The 24200-nt window shown below is 33.9% G+C and overlaps 1 protein-coding gene across 2 annotated transcripts in view; it reads right to left on the reverse strand.

Moving 5' to 3' along the window:
• LOC132697070 (neuroligin-4, Y-linked-like) overlaps positions 1–24200 on the reverse strand; it is a 489753-nt gene that overhangs the window by 213773 nt on the left and 251780 nt on the right. The window lies entirely within an intron of this gene.

Genomic DNA, 24200 nt, shown 5'->3' on the forward strand with positions numbered 1-24200 from the left:
CCCACCTACCCTTGTCACTTTTAATATCTGGCGGAAATAACGGAAACGGTGTGTAGTCATTTTAATGAATTTTAAGTAAACGAAAAAGAGGGTGAAAAATATCTGTCAAGTTTTTTTAGCAATGCCTTCTCGTCACATCTTAAATTTAAATTCTTTTGACAAACAACTAAAATGTTCCTAATTATCCACATCATGCGAGTAACTCAAAACAATTTATACGAATTTTCAATTGATAAAAATGGTTAGCGGGATCGGAATTTATGCCCATAGAAATACAAAACTTTTTCCCGATACATCATCCGTCGGGAAAAGCAAACAGTAATTTGAATATCTATATCTATTCGCTTTCCGTGCAGTGGTTTGGACAGCCCTTGTATTTTTCTTTTTATCCGACAACGTCAAAATCAACGCATTGAAAAGGAGATTTAGATGAGGTAAGAAGATTTGCAAAATATTCTGATATAGTTGGATGATTTTGCTTACGAAAACCCTAAAACTCGTCCAATCGACCGTGCTATACAATTTGTTTCGGGCAAAAATTTATCGGAAATTCACAATAGCAATAAAAATAAATTTAACTTGCCTATAGTTACAAGATGGTTTAGTGCTTGTTGGGGAAAGTGGTCTTTATTAAAATTACAACAACAATTGAAATGGAGATTTTATATCACATATAATATATTATACATGTAACAAATTTAGGGGTTAAGACAGGATTAAATATAAATATCACCTATAATAATTATAATTAATCAATAATAATAATAATTATAATATAGTTACTGTTAAGAAATTTTTATACACATACAATTCAAACAGAAATTGGGAAATTTTTGATACATCATTTTGTCTGTTGTTGTTTTCTGTCAAATATAATCGTACAAATTCGTGAATGGGTCAAAACAAATTTCTCAGTACAAGTGGTTAGAACGGTGCTCCAATAATTAATTAGAAGAATACGGAAAAATTTCAAAAGCAATGTCGAGAAAAAAGGCATTAGATAGTGAGTGTGTAACTAATGCTGATCATGTGTCATGGAAATAGGTTTCACAGTTTACAAAACAAAGGTTTTTAGAGAATAAAGTTTTTTTTATATCATTTTTTAATTTTAAAGGCAATTTTTTAGGCAGGATTTTTCTAACAAGGGAATTACCAATTTTCGCATTTTATTTTATAGACACAGTACTCGCAAAATTTTTGTTGCATTTGCAATCACGTTCTCAATTTCCTGAATTTTGTTATCTAACTATATGCCAAACCTAATCTTAGAAAATGCAATCCATATCCCATTCGAAAACAAAAATATCGTAATATCGTCAACGAAATATCAAAAGGTTTTTCAATGTTCAAAGTATTGACCTTCCAGCCATGGTCCTAAAAACTAGTATATTATGCAACAAATGTTGTAAGGTGCATTTTAAAAGGTTTACCAAATATGTTGCATATTATACTTTAGACCGTTAGTTTTTGGACAGATTTTTGCAAAACAACACAAAAACATTCACTGACATGACGGTCAAAATTGACTCAAACCCGTGCGCCAATATCCCGGAAATGTCCGAAGCGGCTTGGGCCCGCATTTGATGGAATTATCTATGTGAGACCCTCACCCACATTACTATAGAATTTATCATCAAATTTTCCATCTTATTGGATAGGCATTTCACAGAAGGGAATATAATAGTATATTATGCAACAAGTGCGGTATACGGCAAATGACTCACGAGTTTATTTGACACGAGCAGAGCGAGTGTTTATAAAACGAGTGACTTATAAAGTTTACCGAACGTGTTGCATATTATACTTTTTCTACGACCGTTAGTTTTTGGGTGCGAAACAGCACGGGTACATTCACTGACATCACCGTCAGAGTTGACAAACGTCAAATTCAAGGCCCGGGAAATATCTCCGAAATCATTCGATTGCCCCCAAACCCGTGCGGTAAAATCCCGGCTCGGATCCGTGGGAAATAAAATGCCGTGGTAAGGTGACGCTTCCCGCACGCTAGGTCGGTGTGTAAATAGGTATTTTGCAGACGGGAGAAGAAAAAATATTTTTTTGCTTCAAAAACCATCATTACAATACAATTAATGACATGGTGTTTCTCCCTGTACCCTCAAATTTAATTATTCAATGCGCATAGGTAAGGCGTTGTAAGATTTCTCATTTAAATGTACAGTTTTACAAAATCTCAGCTAACTAACCAAAATTATTGTGTTGTCATAATTATTAATTGGCGTAATAGGGAGCGAAAGATTGAACTTGGAATTTCGAGCACTTATATAATCTCATCAAAAAGAAATTTTCTCCATCTTCATTAAACTAGAACGAGAATTGCGCAAACTGCTGGACAAAGCGGCGAATGGAGAAAAAAGAAAAAGCATTCAATTTGACATTTTCTCGTTAAAATAAACTTAAAGAACGGCATTCATTCCATTGTCTCAAATTAAGTTACTCTTGCAAAGACGATCCGTGCGGCTACGGAGAAATGAAATTTGTAGCCAACAATCTGTGCAGCATCGACATAAAAGAAATAAAAAAATATAAAACCTGATGCGGAAAACGAATTGTGCGAATAGCGGCCTATTATACGACAATTCTGGCCGGTTGTTCAACTTTGCCGGCCAACCAAATTGTTACTTTGGAGTTCCTAAAAAAGAAAAAGAATTTATAACGTTCATTACTCACAACCCTCGAACACTGCACAGTCAAGCCAATCGCCGCTTTACTCGGCTTAACAAAGGCATAGACGGAGTTTTTTATTTTTATTTTTGGTAGGTAGGAAAGTTTTGTAGGTTGGTAGGTAACATACCATTATGAGTTTTGCTTAACAAGGACTATTATCGATATCAAAAGTTATAGTACCATTCACTATATGACTACTAGATATACAGAGGGCTTGCACATACTGGTAATACATGCTCTGTGGAACCAACATCAAAAAATACCGAGAAGGGATATTCGATTTGAGCTCGCCTTCAACCAAGAACGTCATGTTAAATTTCACATTCAACCAAGTCCATCGGTACTGAACAGTTTTCAGTTTAGAGGTGGCATTTTTTCGGCAGTATTAAGTGTTTAGTAAAACACAAATCAAACTCTCTGAACTTATTAAGAAACAGATTAATATTAATTAATTTGAAATCACGAATTTAAAAATAACAAGCAGTATTTTCAAAAAATAAAAGCAGAATGATTTACTTCATTCGAGAAGTTGTTGAATCTTCAAAATATGGTTTAAAAGAGTATATTCTGCAACAAGTGCGGTAAACGGTATTTGACTTACGAGTTTATTTGACACGAGCGGAGCGAGTTTTTAATAAACGAGTGAGTTAAAAAGTTTACCGAATGTGTTGCATACTATACTTTTTCTACGACCGTTAGTTTTTGGGTACATTTTCGCAAAACAACACGAATACATTCACAGACATGACCGTCAGAATCGACAAACGTCAAAAATCAAAGTGTGGGAAATATCTCCGAAAACGTCCGATTGCTCCCAAATCCGTGCGGTAAAATCCCGGAAATGTCCGAAGTGGCTTGGATTCATGGGAAATGAAACTGACGTGGTAAAGTCTCGCTTCCCGCACGCTAGATCGGTGTGTAATTAGGTATTTTACAGACGGGGGTAGAAAAAAGTCTTTTTTAGCTTTGCAAATTTCTGAAAATTGGAATTTAAGTTAAAATAGGTCATTGAGAATGTAGAAAATGTACATTACCCACATTAGGTATTTTACAGACGGGAGTAGAAAAATTATATTTGGGGTAATAGATTTCACATGCACGGGACCTAATTAACTTGATCTTGTTTTACTAAATAAGCCTCAGAACTCGACGAATAATATAAACAATAAATAAATTAACATAAATGTTAACGCGCCGTTAGTTCCTGTTATTCTAAAGCGAACGTATGTACGCAGATAGATATTGTTTTACGCATAGTTATAATAATAAATGTATAAGAAAAAATGAACATTTCCTGTGTTTATGGGGATATCTGTACCCAGCACGTAACCTTTTATATGTATAGGCATTAAGACAGAGAAGCAATTCAATTCAATTCACTCTTTACAGATTAAAATATACAAAAACGGTGAAACAGATAAATATTATACTTTTAATTTCAACTTGATAGGGAGGTAAGTGTTTGTAGACATTTTTAGCGACAAAATCACAATCATGTGACATGATATTATGTGATATGATGATAAGGAATTTAGAAATATTAAACATGGCCTATTCAAAAGACCAGCAGCGATTGCCTTCTACCGATGTTAACTTAGTAGCGGTTTAGGACCGCCATTTCATAATAACTATCTCCCAGCACCAACTCTGTATAATCGGTTTGTATTCAGGGCTGTCGACTCGGACCATAAAAGACCTGGGCTTGTCTCTGTCTCTCTTTTAAAGTGTCAGATAAGACTCCCGTTCTCACAGCTAGGCAAGTTTGAGCGGGAGTGCAATGGTTAAAATTATAAGTTAAGAGTCAGTGTGTAAGTAAGTTAGTTATTAATTAATTGTTATATTCATCTTATTTATTTTTCTTGTCCCTTATCTTTGACGGACTTTAACGGTTGTTATGGCAACTATCTAATACTAATCACCAAAGAATCGACTCTACTGATACTTATAACATAGAAATGAATTCTGCAAAAAATGTTCTTAGATAATATTCGTAGTCAATAGAAGTCACGTACAATCCGCAGTAGTGAATGTAATTCCTGTTAACTTATTCAGACGACGAAGATATTGTATTAGGAGACGGTAATATAGTAGGTCTCGGTTTAACTGCGCCCAAGGCAAAGCCAATATAGTTTTTGCAAGCCGTTAGCACTGCCGATACAGATAATATGGAGGTCGCAGTGTACGGGGATAACTTGATCTCAACGTGACACTTCTATCTTCCCCGGATGTTCGACGTGCGTGTTTTTACGACATGATAGATGCGCACTGCGGGAAATTTACTGTATCTCCGGAAAAAGGCTTAATACGATAAAAGTGTGGGATATAGGTGTCTTTCGATAAAAATAGGAAATTCTGGAGCATTTCAAGCGGAAGATTTTTTACGACAATTGGATTATGCTTTCCAATTCGACACAATCCGGGGCTCAAAAATGGAGTGTTTGATATAACAACTGCAATATCATATGCTAAGTGACACGACCGTATACGATATTTACAATCAGTGTTTAAAGATGTGGTTTTCAATGAATTTTGGTAAAAGCTGGAAATTTTCAGGAGTGCACACAAGGACAATTTTGTTGGAAATATCCTTGCCCTGGTACATTGCCATGTAATTCGTTAACAAAAGGCATTAAAATTGCCCGCAGTTACAATTTCATTAACAAGAAGGGTCCGGTTAGAGATCCGCCGTCTTTAAATTTCAATCAACACGCCAATTATTTTGAAATAAGGATTGTGATTCTCTAAATTCTGCTGTCCAATTCCCCGTGTCGTGGAATTTTACGAATCTGGAGAGATCTCAGTAAAAAAGCATTTACTAAGTGGTTTTCCTGAAATTAAAAATAAAATGTACTACAATCTCTTTCGGAGCCAGTTCATTGAAATAACCCAGTATGGATAATAAATCATATCCTTTCTTAAAAACAAAATGAACTATGTTATTGATGCATCCCAAAACTAAAGTTTTTGTTAAATAACCATCGGTCATAGAGTACACCTTCATTTATTTTCTTATTTTGATTTTCAGTAATTCACCTTCCTTCTTCTATGAAAAGCAGACATTCGTTGCAAGAATTATGTTAGCTCAGATGATGATTGGATTGTACTAATTATTAAAGAACTCTGGAAAATAAAGAGTCTTGTAGGTTGCAGAGATAACACATTAACACATTTCAGATTATCTAGGCATCTCTATATACAGAGTGTTTTCTAATTGCTAGGAATGTTGAATTAAGAGTCCTAAACGTCTTAAGTTTTGAGATACAGGGTGGTAAATTTGTCAAAAATAAATTAACGTCTGTAATACCACTTTAGATATTTTAATGAAATTTGGCACACACTATATACACTTTTTTTTTAAATACACCAGTAGCGGGAGTACGGAATGTTATATGTATATTTTGGCAGACATTGATGGTACGCCACTGATTTCTCTTAAAAAAAAATCTCTTGGTCATAAAAATATCTTTAATATGATATGCGCGCACGCAGAAAATTAAGATTATTATTTCTTACTCAAGTAATTGTCTATCTGTTTTACTAAAATACTTAATGAAATCGAAGTACGAATACGAAAACTTCAATAAATGAAATAAATTTAATTAAGAATCTTTTATTATTTATCTTGTTGTTAGGATGTTATATTACTTCATTAAAACTGTAAAACGAAAAAGAACAGTATGCTGTTCTTTTTTCTGAAGGACACTAGTTGGTTACTAAAAACTAGATATTTTGTTTTAGATAGATATTTTATTTTTCACAAAAAAGCTCATGATTTAGCCAGTGTAGTGGCCATGAGGCCTCTTTCATTAAAATATCTAAAGTGGTATTACAGATATTAAAAAATATATTTTATTTTTGAAAATGTTACCACCTTGTATCTCAAAAGTTAAGACGTTTAGGACATATGTTCATATGAAGTTTTCTTTTTAAAATGGACTCAAAGATCGCCCCCTTGACTATTGACATTCGATTTGAAAATACCCTGTATATTTCTTATTTATTATTTTTATCTTATTATTATCTCATTTATTTCAAATCTTAGCGGAGTTCTCTCGTGTCGGCTAGGTAAGTATCAAAACCCGCGATTAAATTCAATAAAGTATTAATTTTATCATTATTATTTATAGCAAATAAAGGCAGGTATAGATTGCCAAACCCTATTATCTAGGTAAGCTTAGATAACACAGTTTTTACCATGCAAATGAAAAATAAAATAACTAAAATCGGCGTTGTTTGGACAATTTGAAATTATCATGTAATAATGAAATTCGATTTACCTCAACAGAGCTCATGGATGTGAATTTAAACGGAATGGATATGTACTATTAAAAACCAACCCTCACGTTAGAAAGGAAAATGGAACAATTTGCAAAGAGAATCCGGAAAAAGAAGTTTTCGTTTTCCCCATTCTTCTCGGCAAGGGCAAAATTAAATTTCGAGGCGTGTCATCGTAAGGTACAACTTTTAGTCCCTCCTGAAACGCCGCTTAGTTTCCAAACCTTAAATCATTTACCCACCTAATCCTGAACAATTTGCTGGGCCCCGTTTTGCTTTCCGAACACACGCATGCTCTTGGAAAAAAAGCACTTAAATTTGACGCACAAAAAAAATGCCGCTTCGAAAAAATTGTTTCTTTAAAGTGAAATGATTTTTCCAATGCAGAGTACTGTATGTTATATATTTTCTTATTTTCAGGGGCATACCAGCCATCGTAAAATATTTAGAATGAATTTCCTCTGAAATCCACCTCGTAATATATATATATATATATATATATATATATATATATATATATATATATATATATATATTCGAAGTGTTTTCGGAGCGCGAGCATTGAAGATGCCAGGTGAGATTTTGGCGAAACGTCTGCAGGATTCCAGTCGGAGTTCAACGAGCGAACGGATGATATCCCGGAATATAGTGTCATCATATATATATATATATATATATATATATATATATATATATATATATATATATATATATATATATATATATATATATATATATATATATATATATATATATATATAGTGTTTTTTGGTCACCTATCGATTAAATAAATTGCTGGGAGGTGACGACTAAACTCATGTTAGACCTAAGTTGTGTTTTAGTAAGAAATTCGCGTAACACTGGCAGTTGCGCGGAATATTGTGAACGTCTTAGCCCAAATGAAATATTGTCCTCCACTGTTCTAGCTAATTTTCTGCGTAACTGCGATCGCATTACGCAAATTTAAATTAAATAAATAACGTAATACTTACAAAAGTTTGATTCATCAACAATTGACGGAGTATTATAGTATTACAGTAGCCTGTGGAAGTTTATTCGAAAAATTAACATAACAAACCTAAGCAATTTATAAAAATGTAGTATTGTTCATGATAAGGGGATGAGGGAATAAATACAGTCCGATGTTGTGGCAAATTAAACACAACAATTTTGTCGACACTTGGCATATGGACAATAATTATATTACCCGTCTTTCGCCTTTTTAAGTCACTCCCAAACCGACGCGAATTATTCGCAGCGGCAGCAAGTTTTTCGCGTCGAAAAATTGTTTTCCTTGTAATTTTATGGCGGCTTATGGAAACACACAGACATGCGCGTCAGTTTGCCGTTGTAACGGCGATTGTGCACCACGAAAGCTTTAATAAAAATTATTAAAAAATATCCAATGTTGTACAATTTAAAATATGATTGATTTGATGTTTGTTTCTACAATTAAAATTGTAGTTTCCACCTCTGTTTCCATTGGTCGATAAAATATTCGAAATTTTTAAGTTAATATGCAAAAGGCATTTTCTACCACCCTTCTTGCAGTACAGAGTCTTTTATTATATTTCTTTTTCTAAATTTCTGTCCTAGATTGTCTATATGGAAAGGGTCTCATTAAATATGGCTTGAGCGCGAAAGCTTCATCACCAATTAAAACATAAGCGCTGGGTTCATTTTATCCAAGCAGGTTTTTGGGAACATTAACATTCATTAAATATTCTTCAAACCGCTTTCCCAAAAATTGCACTGTCGCGGTTTTTACCAAATCCACCGATAGTTACATATAAAAATTTATAATCAGGTCTCACTATAGCCATTAATACTATTGAAAATTTGTGTAAATAGCACCAGTTTTATCAGGACATTTTAAGATAACATGCTTCCGTCCAAACTGCCAATGCAGTTTGGGAATCTCCATATATCGTGAAATCTATCCCCAGACTGTTTAAAACTTTTGATGTTGGTTCGTGTAAATAAAAATTTTCTAATTTTGTACAAATAGCTTCACAAACTGCTGTCAGGATTGCACTTACTCTTGAAAGTCCAACTCTAGAACTGTGGCCTATTGTGTAGAAAATATCGCCAGTGGCAAGAAATCGTAAACGAAATTTGAAAGTGAAAATAGTTCTTCTTACAGCACTTTATCTGGATTTTTACATGATGATAACTCTAATGTTGCACCAGTGCTGAGACCTAAAAGAGATGATCCCAGTTCTTCTTCTGGATTTTCACAAGATGATAATTCTTATACTTCATTGACAAATGTGTCTCAGGAATCGTCAACTTTGGTAATCCACTCAGTGTCAATAACATGTATTAATAATAATTCCTACTGGACTCGTTTAAAAATATATTACCCAATTTTTCTTATTTTGTTCTTTTTTTACCTCAATGTAATGGCAAGTCGGTCTTCAGGTGAAACAGCTTCACGATAATTTGTGACAAGGCTCAAAATTTCATCAAAACACTCACTTGTCATTCTAAAATAATAAATAAATAAATAATAAAAGCGTTTTTCAATTAATGAATGAAATTCCTCCATACTTCGTTCCAAGTTAATACCATGTCTTTTTTTCCTAAAACCAAAAATCAGCACTAATCGTATACTAATAGATAAACACTGCGTAGAAAAAATATTCCTAATTTATATTTTTTTCAGCTTGAAATTTGCTTACTGGGCAGTCAAATTAAACTTCCGGGACTTGTAACGTAGAGTACTAGTTTACTACTTCAGCTTCATAATTATTTGTATTATTTGTTTTTCAGAATGTGTTCTATTTATTGTTTATACCTCTTAATTGAGTACCTAACTTATTTTCCCATTTCATTAAACAATTTAATATTTTTCCTGTCTTTGGTAAGTGATATACTGCCCTGCTAAGCTGGACTATACGACTTTTGGAAAGTTTGGGAGAAATTGACGATTTGTTTTATTTTTCACAATGTAGGTATGTTTCAAGAAAAATGTTGGTAATTGATCAAAATGGGTGACCGGTAAAATGGAATATTTACCTTTGTATTGTGTTTAGTTCATTTAATTGTTTTAGGTTCTCATAAAAATTTCCAGTAATCTTCGCATCATTAACAAATTGAAAAGAACAATATGCAAACTATTAGCTATACACATTTACCCAAAATTTTCAACAATTTACAACGAACTAAAACTTAACACAATGTACTAGAATTATAAACATTATGAGCATAAAAAATTTGGTGAAAGCGCCAGGTATTGAACAATAAAATACACATAATTGAAATAAGTGTCGCCACTGTTAGGTACACGATAAAGAACGCAATAACGCGAGAAGGAGATAGGACGCTTATATCGCGCATCGAATAATGACGTCCCTGGCTCTTCTCTATTGAGGTAGACTCTCTAATTGCATATAGAAATAACAAACAAATGCTGTACTGGCGAAACACAGCGACTACAGCTAGATTAATAAAAGTAATATGCTGTGTTAACTTTCATTATTTTCGTGTACTATTTAGATACTGCGCAATTCCAGCCACTCCCAAACTAAACAAAACTAACCAAAGTTTTATTGTAACGTGAAACTAGGATTATAATATCTATATATTTATAACAATTTTTAGTTCATTTACAATTAATTATAGCTTTTTGATCATCATTACTAATATCGCTATTAATGTTGTAATTATAGAACTATTTATCAGTATTCACTACCTACATTGCCCAATTTCTATGGTTTTATGGGATAACTTTCTATCTATGGTTATGAAAACGACCCTTAAATTAATTGGTAATAATCGAAACATTTTATAAACTGACTTTAAGTCTAACCTTTTTTAGCAGCTGTGGTAAGTGTAATACAGTTACCACAGCTGCTTTTCAGAGTCATTAATTTAGCTTTTACTCTTAGATAAAACAAAAGGTTTTCTGTTCTGCTAGCGTCAGAAACCATTGGTACAAGATGTAAGATCTGCAAGATTCCAAATACATTTTATATAGCCCGACATAAAGTGAGATGGTAAAGATTTTATATATTTACGGTGCCTCGTACATCGTTTTTCAATATCTATAACCGTAAAGTCCAGGTATTGACTTTTGGCATTTAGAGACGTTTTAAAGAAAATGATTTACGAATTTTATCTCCGGAACTTTTATGAATGCGAAGAAACAAAATAAACCGCTTAGAGGTCGAGGTATAAATTTCAGGAAATATTCGCCCTAAAATGCGATCGCAACGCGGACGGCTGACGTGGAAATCGTAAAAAAAGGAGTAAAGTAATCTTTAGAAGTCGACGACGCCGCGTTTTGTTCGAAAAACATCTTTCCAAATAAATGATTAAATGCTCCGACAATTCATAAATATTCTTTATTGCTCCTTTCCGAGAATTTTAACCTTTGCACGTTTAATAAACTTCTAAATAAGTTTCCGCAGGCATAAAATAAAATCTGGTCACAGCAACTTCAATATGGTAATAAAATGCTACCGCTGAATTTGATGAAGTTGTAATATCATTCGAACAATAATTGCCGTATACTATTATATTTTCAAGTATATTGATCATAAACACGAATTTTGAAATTTTTGTACGTGGTGAATCTTGAATTTAGACCGAATCTCTATACACTATTTCCGAATTACTATTATTATTTAGTACATACCAAAATATATGTTTTAACTATATATATTACAAGATTCATGAGCACATTTGAAAATGTAAGATCCAACAGTACACCCAAGTTTCTTACCACTGCTTCAAAATATTAAAGTCTAGTCTTTGAATTGGAATTGGCTTTATGATGCTGTTTTATTACTCCATCAAAAATATGCAAAATAAAAAAAAAACTAAAACAAATCAAAACCACAGAACCATTAATGACGGTACACTAATAATTAATAATTTTATATCTATAAAGTGATTAAGGCTTTCACGGCCAGCGTTTGAACTGTGAGTGTTTTTGTTCGGGCCTAATGGCCGTCGTTGAGTGGAATTTCTTCCTGATGTTTCGCTGGCACGAGAGGCTAGCTTCTTCTGAGGTGCTCCCATCTCCGATGTTGGATGCAGACTGACGCGCTCCCGGTCGTAAGTTGTATTTATGCCTGGGGAGTCGTGGAGGGGATGGGGCGGGGCATTTTAACGCATGAGTGGTTGTGACTACCGGGGCTGTCCTTGTGTTCCTTAAGATGGGGTTCCAAATTTGTTTTAGCTGCAGGGTCTCTTCTTTTCTATTGAAATTATTTGTATGTTTATGGATTTCTATTGTTTCTCGTGCGAAGAAGGCATGATCATTACAACCTTAACAGAACGTGCCCCGAGGATCTGTGATCCACAGCACTTGGAAGCAGAACTAGATCACCTCAAAGAAGCCTTCCAATCAAATGGATACAGGATCGGGAAAATATTGAATAAGCATAATATTAACACAATATTTAAACCAACAAGGAAAATACAATAAACGCTAAGATCAGAAAAGGACAAGAGAGATCCACTGTCAGCCGCCGGAGGCTACCGCATACCATGCACGTGTGGAAAGGTGTACGTTGGAACGACAAAAAGATCTGTCGCAACCAGGATAAAGGAACATCGAAGAAACTGCAGACTGGGACAAACGGACAAATCGGCAGTAGCGGAACACGTGCTCAGTGAGGGGATCACAATATTCTTTTTGGGGAAGCCAGGCTTCTTGTGCCTACTTCGGGCTATTATGCCCGCCTCGTACGAGAAGCAATAGATATCCATAAACATACAAATAATTTCAATAGAAAAGAAGAGACACTGCAGCTCAAACAAATTTGGAACCCCATCTTAAGGAACACAAGGACAGCCCCGGTAGTCACAACCACTCATGTGTTAAAACGGCAAAGATCTTAGACCTTAGACAATTATTTTTGTAAAAATTACGAATTATGAGTACAAACGCAAGAACAGCTTAGCGAACCCGATTATTTGACACGATCTCGAAGGTAAAAACTGCAAGTAACAAGGCGACAAAAAGACTATAGGTCAGAGATACTTTTCTTATGTAGTAACAAAAATTATTGCCGTGGTACCTCATGTGATTTAAAATTGACCATACAATGAATATAAATGACCAACACGTAGATTTAAAAAATATTTATTCTATTATTACAACCCATTAAGTTTTTAGTTAAGATCCATATAGTTTGTTATAATTTTTGCAAGTCTGTTATACACCACACACTTAAAACCTAAAACCTAAGTATGTCTTTATATTTTCATTTACGTATGTTGTTCAGCTCACAAACAAATGTTCATTTGCTAATATTTCGCGAGCTTTTCCCCTGTTTATTTACAATTTATGTATCTCTTCTTATTTGATGTTCTTTTGAATGTGCTATTTCTAAATAAACTATAATTTTTATTAATAACGTTTATAAACAACCTCCTACAGTGTTGAGTCGAAGTTAATATTACATACAGCAATTTGATTTAGCTTTAGACACATTTGGTATGTTGGTAATCTGTTAATCATGGTCCTACCCTAAAAAACATTAGCACTGCGTGAATTATTACTTCCATTAGGGACGGATAATCTATAGAATCATTAAAGAGTTTATACAGCGTGGTCACAGATGAGCAAATCCGTTTAAACTTCATATCAAACAGTTGAGTACTAAAGGTTGTTCTACTACCGTCTGTAAAATGCGTAATTATACACCAATCTAGCGTGGGGAAGCGTCACTCTACCACTTCAGTTTCGTTTCCCACGGATCCGAGCCGCTTCGGATATTTCAGGGATTTTACCGCACGGGTTTGAGAGCAATCCGATGTTTTCGGAGATATTTCACACGCCTTGAATTTGGACGTTTGTCAATTCTGACGGTCGTGTTAATGAATGTATTCGTGTTGTACATGTACCTAAAAACTAACGGTCGAAGAAAAAGTATAGTATGCAACACATTCGGTAAACTTTTTAAGTCACTTGCGAGTCAAATGGCGTTTACCACACTTGTTACATAGTATACTAGTAGGGGTACAGACGTTGGACACTCTTTTCTGGATCTCTGAATGCATCACACCTCTCTAAGTGCGCGGCGTTGAGTGTATAGTCGAACAATTTGGAACCATTATTTCGGAAAATATATGTCAATAAAAGAGAGAAATAAGTACGAGCCTAATGTTGGGGTTTCAAGGAAAGTCACTGAACTGTAAATTATTAAAATTTTATGGTTCAAACGACGCCTGTGCGACGCTGACGTCTAAAAGTGAAACTATAGAGTAAGACTTACGTAATAGAATTAGTCTCAATGAATAAAATTAAGAACTATGTTTCGAAATACCCACTTTTAAATTAATCAAAAATTTAAGGAGACCAATTGAGGTTGGGTTGCCGTGATTCGCATGGACGTTTCATGGAATAAAAATTTTCAATAAATTTTCGACGGTTCGCAAATTAAAACAATAAAAATATGGAGTCTGGAAGCGGGCTGCAGATTAAGTCAATGGAAACACAGTGACTAGCAAATAATAAATCGAACAATTATACAGAGAAAACACCAATGTGTACGGTGCCGAAAAAGAATTCGGCCAAGAATAACACTAGTCCCAATTCCATTTCAATTGCATTAATTATGGTTCGGTTATCGATTACTTGCGATGCAGACTGGGAGAATTGGAACCTGCGGCGGACACATTGACTTTATAGAATGTAATCCAGAATAAAAGTCAAAAGTCATAGAAACCTGCAGTCCACATACAAAAAATTATGAATGGTGAACCGTTTGAGTTCACGCTCTAGTAGTGAGAAAATTGATTTTACTAAAAGCGTAATAAGTGAGTACTTCCAAGTAACATCTTAAGTAAGAAATGATCGTAACAGTTTTTTTTTTCACAAATTTAACAGCCTAAAATCTTTAAAGAGTTTTACATAACTGCGCTTTCCGTGGTAGAACTCTACAAATGGGTCTAGTTGTTTGCATATTTCGTAAAATTATTTTCTTTCTCAGAAAGTAGCAGATCATAATCGCGTCACGCGAATCTTCAATTCAAAACTTTAAAACAGTTTATTTTCTCCGATATCTATTATTTCTTCTATATATCGAACAAATTATATATTATAGTTTTGTAATAAATTAAAAAACTGAAACAATGTGGTACAACGTGAAGGTTCAAATATTTTAAAATTGTCCATTTTCTTTACCCACTTATCAAAGGAACGAAGAATTTTGATAGCGCCAGGGTAATTTTGTGTAATTCTGTGAATTTTATTTAATCTCAATATCTTCTGCGGAATTTAAAATTATTACTAGCGCAATAATCAAATTAAAATATTCAGAATTCTTCCCTATCCCCGAACTTTTGCAAACGCCTCTTATTTTGTACCCCATATTCCAAATGAGGACATTAAATTATCCTGAGTAAACTCTAAAGTACGTAGAATGCTTGATATAAGTATTTTGCCATATGCTCGCAGATAAATCGAAGATCGCTCTCAAACCTTAAAACGTCCATAAATTTTTCCTGTTTTGGATTGAATACTAATGCATATTGGCCCGGACCCAAGTCGCAATCTAAACTCATTTAATTCCCTATGTTACGTAGTAGCATGGGATGCAGAAAATTGCTGGACTTTGGGATTAACGGCATTGTTTCTGTACGGAATTTTAAGTATGTTAAACGTATTTGCAAACAACTATCGACAACGATTGTTCAGAATGCATAGAGTTCGTAGTGGGTCTTCGTTCTTTATTTTAAGGTATTTGTAATTTATTTCGGTGGGTACGGAAACCTCGTTTTATGTTGTGGACGAGAAGGAAAAATGGAGGAAGGAGAATATCAGCTCTGCTTTTATTATTCGCTTTATCGTCGAGTGCCGGTCCGTCCCGCTTAAGTGTTCTCTATTGTCTGCTGTTAGATGATTCCCGGCAAATGAAGAGTTTAAAATTTATATAACAGCAGAATAATATTACGCAGGTAGACCGAGAGTGGAGCGCATTTCAAACTGATTAAAAATGCCGTGAAATTCTTATAAATATTGTTTCGATCATATTTTTGAAACGGAGATGAACAGTGTTTTAACAAGTCGTTCTACGAAACTTTTATTTTTTCAAAAAATATGTCGCCACAAAAAATATGAAATGAAAAATGCGATTTTAGTAAATCATTTTTATTACATATACATTTGCATATTACAAATAAGGAAAAGAAACAACAGATTCAGTAACAAAAGCGTTTTGTTGCATAAGTTTGTTATTTAGTGTTAATTCCTAAGGTACGCAATAGGTATGATATGTCTTTTTGACAAGCAAAATATTATAAACATCTTATAAAAAAAAAATAGGAATTTTAGCTTAAGAGAATATTCTGTCAAAAAATCACAAGAATATTATACGATGTGGAAAAAAATCTTTCAAATCTTATATAATTTCATTCTAGCTCATGTCAAACAATGATTATAAAACATTTTAAAATAAATAAACAAAATATTATAAAGTAATAAAAGAATAAGTGAAAGGTTAACTAAAAAAAATAAAAATATACATGAATCGATTCACCATAGTGATTCAAGAACCGAAAATTTTCCCAGTATATCATCGGATTATTTCTCGAAGTTTTAAATTCTTTCTTATTTTCGAAATCAATTTAAGCACAGAGCGTTTATCGGTGTGCATGTTGTATTAATATCCTGCATTGTGTGTCAGACATTAGTTGCAAAGTTGACAGCCGCACATTATATTAGATTTTAATTATTATTTTCCATGTACTGGTTAAGTGCAGAAAGTCGTTGGTTGTCCGGGCTCAATCTCGTACAAACCTGGTTCTAAAATTTTGAATGCTAGATGTTTGTGTGAAACGTCCAAAATCAATTTTGAGACCTATTTGGTGTTGATGCTCAAATAGGGCAGATGTTGTGTGTTTACTTCGAACTACTATTATTTTATGCTCTTTGAACCTGACTGTCCATCAAACATCATCAACGTCAAGCTTCAGGATCCAGTATAAAAGGCAACCGGATATAGAATTAAAATCATTTAAGAATTTCAAAAGCTTCCCTTTAACATGGGACTGCACCACAAACACATCGTCAACGAATTTTGTTCATAGCTTTAGCTATTGATTTGCCATCTCCATTACTGTTTTTTCAAAACATATAATGAAGACGCGCATTCCAATAATCGCCCAGTGTATAAATTGATTTCAAATGAAATCTACAGTATGTCAACAAACTGTAAAAGTTATCAAGATCAGAAGGGCGACCTTCTGCAAGAATAATTTAAAATAAACTTTCGAAAGCATTACAAAACCCTAATGAACAACTTTTAAAAATTGTACTTTGCTTTGATTGACAAGCACTAAGTAGCACGTCACAGTTTATATTTTTTGAGGTCACCCTGTAGCATACATACATACATGAATGCATATCTATCATATTATATTAATTTAAATAAAAAAAAATAATTTAGTAATACGCATTGAAAAAATTTGTTAGCAAAATGCACAGTTTTTGGGATTACATGAGAGCCATATATCAATTAAAGCTAAAGGATTTTTTTAAATGGATTTTTCAGTTTGCAGCGTTTCCGCAGCTTGGATTTATTCCAAGTTATAATTAAATCGGATTTTCAACTTGGCCGTGGAACGCTGTGCCATACAAATGCACGAAATGTGTAGATTTTCATTTTTAACGATTTTGTTGGTGGCGTGAATTTTAAACAGATTGCTCTCCGGAATTCTTTGGTCGAAATTGCTGTATTAGTTGCAACGTTTATGCAAGGTTAAGCAACCGTCGTTTTATTAAAATGTTGGATCGTTTCCTAAAGCACCTTGATTACGTTGTTGCAATATATTACTATGCTGGACCGAATCCAAATTTTCATCGAAGGACATTTTATTATTGATATAACGCATGAGGGTTGCACAAAATCGCCAGTTTTAGAGGATTAACGGTGCAGTTGCCATATAGAATTTTAAGCATCGATATCGCCAAGTAAAATATAGAGCTATCTAGCGGGAACTACTACAGAAAATTTAAATTCACTTCGAACAATTTTATCGATTTGAAAGCTATTTTGGTGACCTTTAATCCGATTTTATCTTAACATAACGCTAGATTCTAGTGAGTACAAGACCCTTTATTTTAATAGCATATTAAATTTAAATTTGAATTTGGGATAAACAAAAAAATAAGACGTCATAATAACATTTGTGATAGAATTCATAACACTTAATTAAGCTTGAGTCTCGTCTGTTACCTTAAGTGTTATTTATTTTACAAATAGACAAATTAGCCAATTAGATAATTATTAAATTTAGATGTTATAATATTTTTCATTTCAGCAGCAATTATGTTATATTATTTATTGCCAAATTTGCGTGTTAAGTTTTCTTTCTTTTTTCTCTAGTAAAGTGATCATGAGATATGTGCTTGTTGAATAATGAGTTTTTCCGCATATGAATCATAGTTACTTTATAATATAGTTGTCGAATAGTTAATACCCTGCAATACTTAAAAAGCTGATCTGAGTGTACATCAAGTTGAAATATAACTTTCAAATTATTTTTATATGATCCGCCCAGCCGATAATGCTGTATAGTAAAAGTGACTGGACCAACGCAAATTGTAAGGAAAGATTTTCTTTTATTGAAAGAACTTGTCTCGTTTGCTTATTTGCTTGCATCTTTATTTCTTTAACTACAGCAAATTCTTCCCATCTTTCTGCTGTTCTAACGAGTGTTTGAATGTTCAGTGAATTCTCGGTCGTTATTCATCCAAAACATCCGTCTCTTATATGGACCTTGATTCTCTATTGTACTACCTTCAATAGTCAGTTGTAGTATTTGTGATTCCTCAGACTATGGCCCCTGTGTTCCTTTTCTTAATTATGCTTAGTAGTTTTCTTTCAGATTGGAGCATGCAGCTATTCGTCATTTGTATTTCTGTTCGGGATGGACTAATTTGAGATCTTAGTAAACTATTCACTTGCTGGTTTGCAATTCCATAAGTTCGCTTATTTCGTTTTTACATTACTTGGCGGATTTATATTATATTTGGTGTATTACACGTCAAATCACGTGATGTCTGTGGTATTGCCTCTCACTGGTATACAACCTCGGTGGGACTGTACATTCGTCTTATCTCTGGCATTCGGCCACTTTCCTAGTCACGGAATAAGGGTTCACAGGTCCGAGTACCGTTATGTAAGTGTTGAGGAGTTGAGTTGAGGATTAAGTGTTGTGTTAGTATAAAACGAGTATAACTTATGGAGAGCTCTCCTCTAAAAATTACGCACCAACGCAAGAAGAATCGAGATACTGAAGGGAAAAGTTGTAGTATAGCACAACTACCTAATTAATTAATTGTCGAATTAAAATATTCAAAAAAAAGTAAGAAATATGTAATGAAAGTGATTTGTATTTTGAAGAAGCTTCATGTTTCCAATGATTTATAAAAGCATATAATATTGCGTCTTTGCTCAATTGCTGCTTTTTCAATTTGACACTAAGTATTATTCTAAAATGTTTATTTATTTGCAAGTTGTAAAATAGTTGGGAAAATTCTGCAACATATTTAAGTTAAAAACTTACGTCTTCGTTAAAGTTTACTTAAGACGGTGATATAGGTCATTTGGGTTGCAGTGGCAGACAAAAATTTTAATCTGTTAAGGTGTCATTCAGGTGGCCAACATTGTACGTTTATTTTGCTTTTAATGTCGAGTAGGGCGTAATAACATTTAAATATCCGACATCAAGAGGAAACAGTGATCTTACACTCACGAAGTCCTTGGGTTCAAAAGCCCTGCCGCTTATTTTATCTTGATTTTAGAAATAGATTGCTGAGTGGGTCGACCTTTACGATTTTGCATTTGCGAGTGGACCAAACAATGTCCGGGCTACAAAATTAAGGTTAAGTCAGGTACGTAATTTATAAGTTAATGTCCATAGTAGGCATTTAAATTTAATTACAGAATAGAAATCAATAAAATCTATGTCAGTTTTTTAATTTTCATTGATATCGAGGCATCCCTTGTCGTTCTGCTGCAGTATCCACGTGTCAAGCAAAGTTGAGTCTAATCGACTGTCAACTGCAGAAACTGGGAATATTTCCGTTCTAATTAATCTTGTAGGAAATCCAACTCATGGTTGCCTTCCCAGAAAAATTATAACTAATATCGTGTTGCCCAAAATGTATTGATGTAGAGAAATATAATTTGTCGTAAACGAGGCCCGTTTAAGGATAGCTTAGCCCAAAATAAGACGTATAGCATGGAAATGAGCGGCGTAATTGATGATGACGGATCTTGTGGGTTTTGGTCCCTCGAGCTTTATTCTTTTCCATATCTGAGGTCTGATAAATTGTTCAGTTGCACGAACGTGTAAAGAATGCTTATAAAACCTTTTTGTGGATATTATGAATGAGGGGCACTTAACCTATGTTAATTATTCACCGTGAAGCGTGAAAGAATTGCGTCGGATGGAAGTAGGAATAAACATAGCGTCTGGAATTTCGGAATTAACACGTTTTCTTCGAACCTGTAAAAAATACCAAAAACGAATTTGACTTTCATTATTGTTAATAAATTTCTTCCTTTAAATCAGCATTTTTTAATTCCTTGGTACATCTAGAATCTAGAACCGTTTCTGACAAATTTTCCGCATAAAAGCCTTTGCTACTCGTTTACTAACCATTTAGGTTATGTCCGAGTGATCATAAAAAAAGCTAGGAGGAACGGCATAAACCAGACCTTAACACAAATCGCGAAATAAGTGTCTTTGCAACATAGAAGTAATAAAACGACATTGTTCGCTTACATATGCCAAACATGATTTTTCCTAGACGGTAGAGTTCCACAAGTTAGAGACGGAGCCAAGCAAAGCAAAGCGAACGTTGTCAAGGGACCATGTAAACAATACAATACAAAAAAATGGGACGCCTGGTTTCATGCGTTTAAGTTGTTAACATTCAAAAAAATAAACAAATAAGTTTCTTGTGAAAATCATTTCGAACATTGTAAAGATTGCTGCATTTTAATCTTGTTTGATGAAAACTGATGGTTTAAAGAGAAACCGGCAAGGGTAAAACCAAAGAAGCAACTTAACAAATTACCAATACTTTGGTAGTAGTGTATTTGAGGCTTATATTGTATTCCGATTGTATCCCCTAAACTTTGTCTTAAAAGGTTTAAATCACCCATAATAATAATAATTGGTCCACTGTTTTATTGATTATCGATTTTGATTTGCAATCAAAAAAATCAAGTATTATTTTATAAAAAAAAAATTATACAGATAAAAACGTAAGGTCTTATAGTATCACAAAAATTTTATCTAGAAGGATTATTGTTCTTAAATAGGCTTGCAACGAGTTGAGATTAGTTGCATAAGATTGGACATAGTTTTCTGCAATAATAATAATTTGTCGTTCAGAATTATAGACAGAACATATTGTCTAAAAATAGTATAGTGGAAACCTGAAAAAAGTTGATATAAAAAAAACGGCGGTATAAGGATCTGCGGCGATTTTAAGGTGACCTTGAACCCCCAACTAGAGGGGGGAATGATATTTTCAAAAATCGACCTTTCAGAAGCGTATCAGCAAATTTTGCTCGACGATCGGTCCAAAGAGTTGGTTACCATCTCCACACGTAAGGGGTTGTTTTCTTATTAAAGATTGCCTTTCTATGGTCTCCCAAAAGAAGTTTCCACCGATAATGGTCAGATTTTTATGTCCGAGGAATTCCAAAATTTTTTGGCAAGTTAGGGGATCATTCACAAAGCGGGTGTTCCATATCATCCGGAAACGAATGGGCTGGCCGAATCAGGCGTCAAAATTGCAAAAAGAGCATTACGCAAAGGATATGCGGATGGGGTGACCGATTTACAACTTATTTTAGATACTTTTCTTTTTCAATACCGCAATACACCGCACACTACGACCCAAGAATGTCCAGCAAAAATGCTTTTTGGTCGCTTTTTACGCACTAGATTTGATTTAATTTTACCTTCGACCGAAAATATTGTAAAAGAAAAACAAAACAAAATAGAACTTAAGCGCAAAAAGAAAGGGGAACTGTCATTTTCAATTGGGGAGAAAGTATGGACCCGGGACTACCGTCCAAACAAGGATAAAAGCAGGTGGTGTCAAGGGGTAGTTCGAGATATACTTGGCCGAAGAACTTACGTGGTTGAGTTGGTCGGTGGAGTCACATGGAAAAGACATTCAAGTCAGTTAAAAAAGTATCATTGTAACGACAAGTTTTGCCCCAGCAAGGAAAACTCCATAACAGCCCCAAATAAAAAAACTCCTCGATGACTCCACCTTCCAACGTAACAAGAAACAGATCAAGTAATACTGTAACGTCAGTTAGGTCTAGCGATAGCGAAACATCGGACTCAAAAAGTGAAGACGTTATCTCAAACAGTGAAAACAACCCCAGCGTCAATGAAGTCCCAAGTGACCACGGTGCTCGTGTGCTTCGTAGACGTAGTAAGATTTACCCTCCAGATCGTTTACAAGTCGCCCAGTAAACGTGACACTCATATCTAAATGCAAGTATACATAAACACCACTAGAGTTAAGTTAGTTTCAGTTTATTATAGGGGAAGGTGTTCTATATGCGAGTTTTTTATATCGCAGTTTAGTTTAGGTTTTTTTTGTAAACCGTGATGCGGTACGTTTTCCTAGGGCTATCCACGGCAGTTACTTGCCGGGCCGCGCATTGTACGAGTTGTGAGTAAACGGTTGCATTGTCGTGGTCGAGTTTCATTTCGCGTTAAATGAATACATAACAGGAATTTATAAATTAATTATTTGGTGGGGACTACACGATTGTAAAAAAATATTTTTATTATTAAAATCGCTCTGACTCTATTACAGATATAACAATGCGAATATATTTTCATAACATAGGAGAACAAAATTTCAAATTGTGCAATTTAGGGTTTTGTAATTTTAACTAAACCTCCATCCAAAAAAAAAATGACGAATCAAATAGTACCACTCTAAATTAGTTATACCTCAATACTGTGTTTTTCAATTCAGACGCCTGCCAGAAATACCGGTTTTGAAGCAGAGTCCTAAGGTGTGTGAATTAGTTTCAAGAAATGTACACTGTGTGCCAAATAAAACCATCCACTATATAATCTGAAAACCCATAGGAGATAAGAAAATAAGTTTCGTTCAAAAGTTTCTTGAACTCTCCTGAAGATTAAAGGTATAATACTCCAGATATACGAATAAAACCTACTGCTAACAATACAGGGTGTCCATTAATACATGAAAATTAAAAAAAAAAAAGAAAAATGAATAATTAAAGTTTATAGGCTAACTAAACAAGGTAACAAATTTGAATAAATAAATCTATAAAACAAAAAAAACAGAAACAAATAACTAAAAAAAAAACTTAAATATGGCGATATTGTATTATATTTTCAATATATTGTCTATCCGCTACAATAGACATTGTATAGCGCGTCACAATATTATTTAATGCAAGACTCTTGTCTAATTTTCGAACCTCGAAATATTTAAACATCGAATATATCAAAAAGTAAGTAAAATTAAAAATATAAGATAAATTACACTTACTTACCTTATTTTTTGTCTTAGAATTGATATTTGAATAAAAATATAGTGTGTTCTATTTGAAAATCTTTAGATTTTGTTAATTGGCTTCGCCAAAACGGCACCACCCATTTGGGACACCCTGTATAAGCTGCCGCGCATCTGTCAAACTGATTGAGTAGTGCATCATCTCCTTAGTCTGTGGTTAAATTTTCGTTCCTATATCTGGATCAGTAGCGTCACAATTTTATATGGGGCAATCAAAATATGAAAAAAAAAACACATAACCTCAATTTCTGGCTAAACTATGCAAAATTTGAATAGTTTTGACTTAAGAAAGTGACTTTTATTTTAACCAAGGATTCCAAAATTCCGAAATATATAGGGTGTTCCATTTAAGATAACAAAGTTGATGTCGGTGGAGGGGGGTCACTTTTGAGACACTTTTGTACGAAACTTTTTTTCGTATCTCCTGTGGGTTTCCAGATCGTATAGTGGATCATTTTATTGCCCACACGGTGTACCATTCCGTCTTTCAGGCTGAAAGCTCAAAGGCGCCTTTCGAGGGAGCACCCCCGACCTTTTATTAGTGCGGTTAAAATGGTCCCTTCAGTGTGTTCTTTTCTTAATAAAATAGCAATTCTTTCATCATCATCATTGTTAGATATATGGCCCGCATTTTCTCCTATAAACGTCGAATACAATTGCAGATTATAAACACTGCAGTATAACTATTTAC

This window comes from Cylas formicarius, unplaced genomic scaffold (assembly GCF_029955315.1).
Source record: "Cylas formicarius isolate icCylForm1 unplaced genomic scaffold, icCylForm1.1 PGA_scaffold_1__22_contigs__length_36826433, whole genome shotgun sequence".
In the NCBI taxonomy this organism is placed as follows: Eukaryota; Metazoa; Arthropoda; class Insecta; order Coleoptera; family Brentidae; genus Cylas; species Cylas formicarius.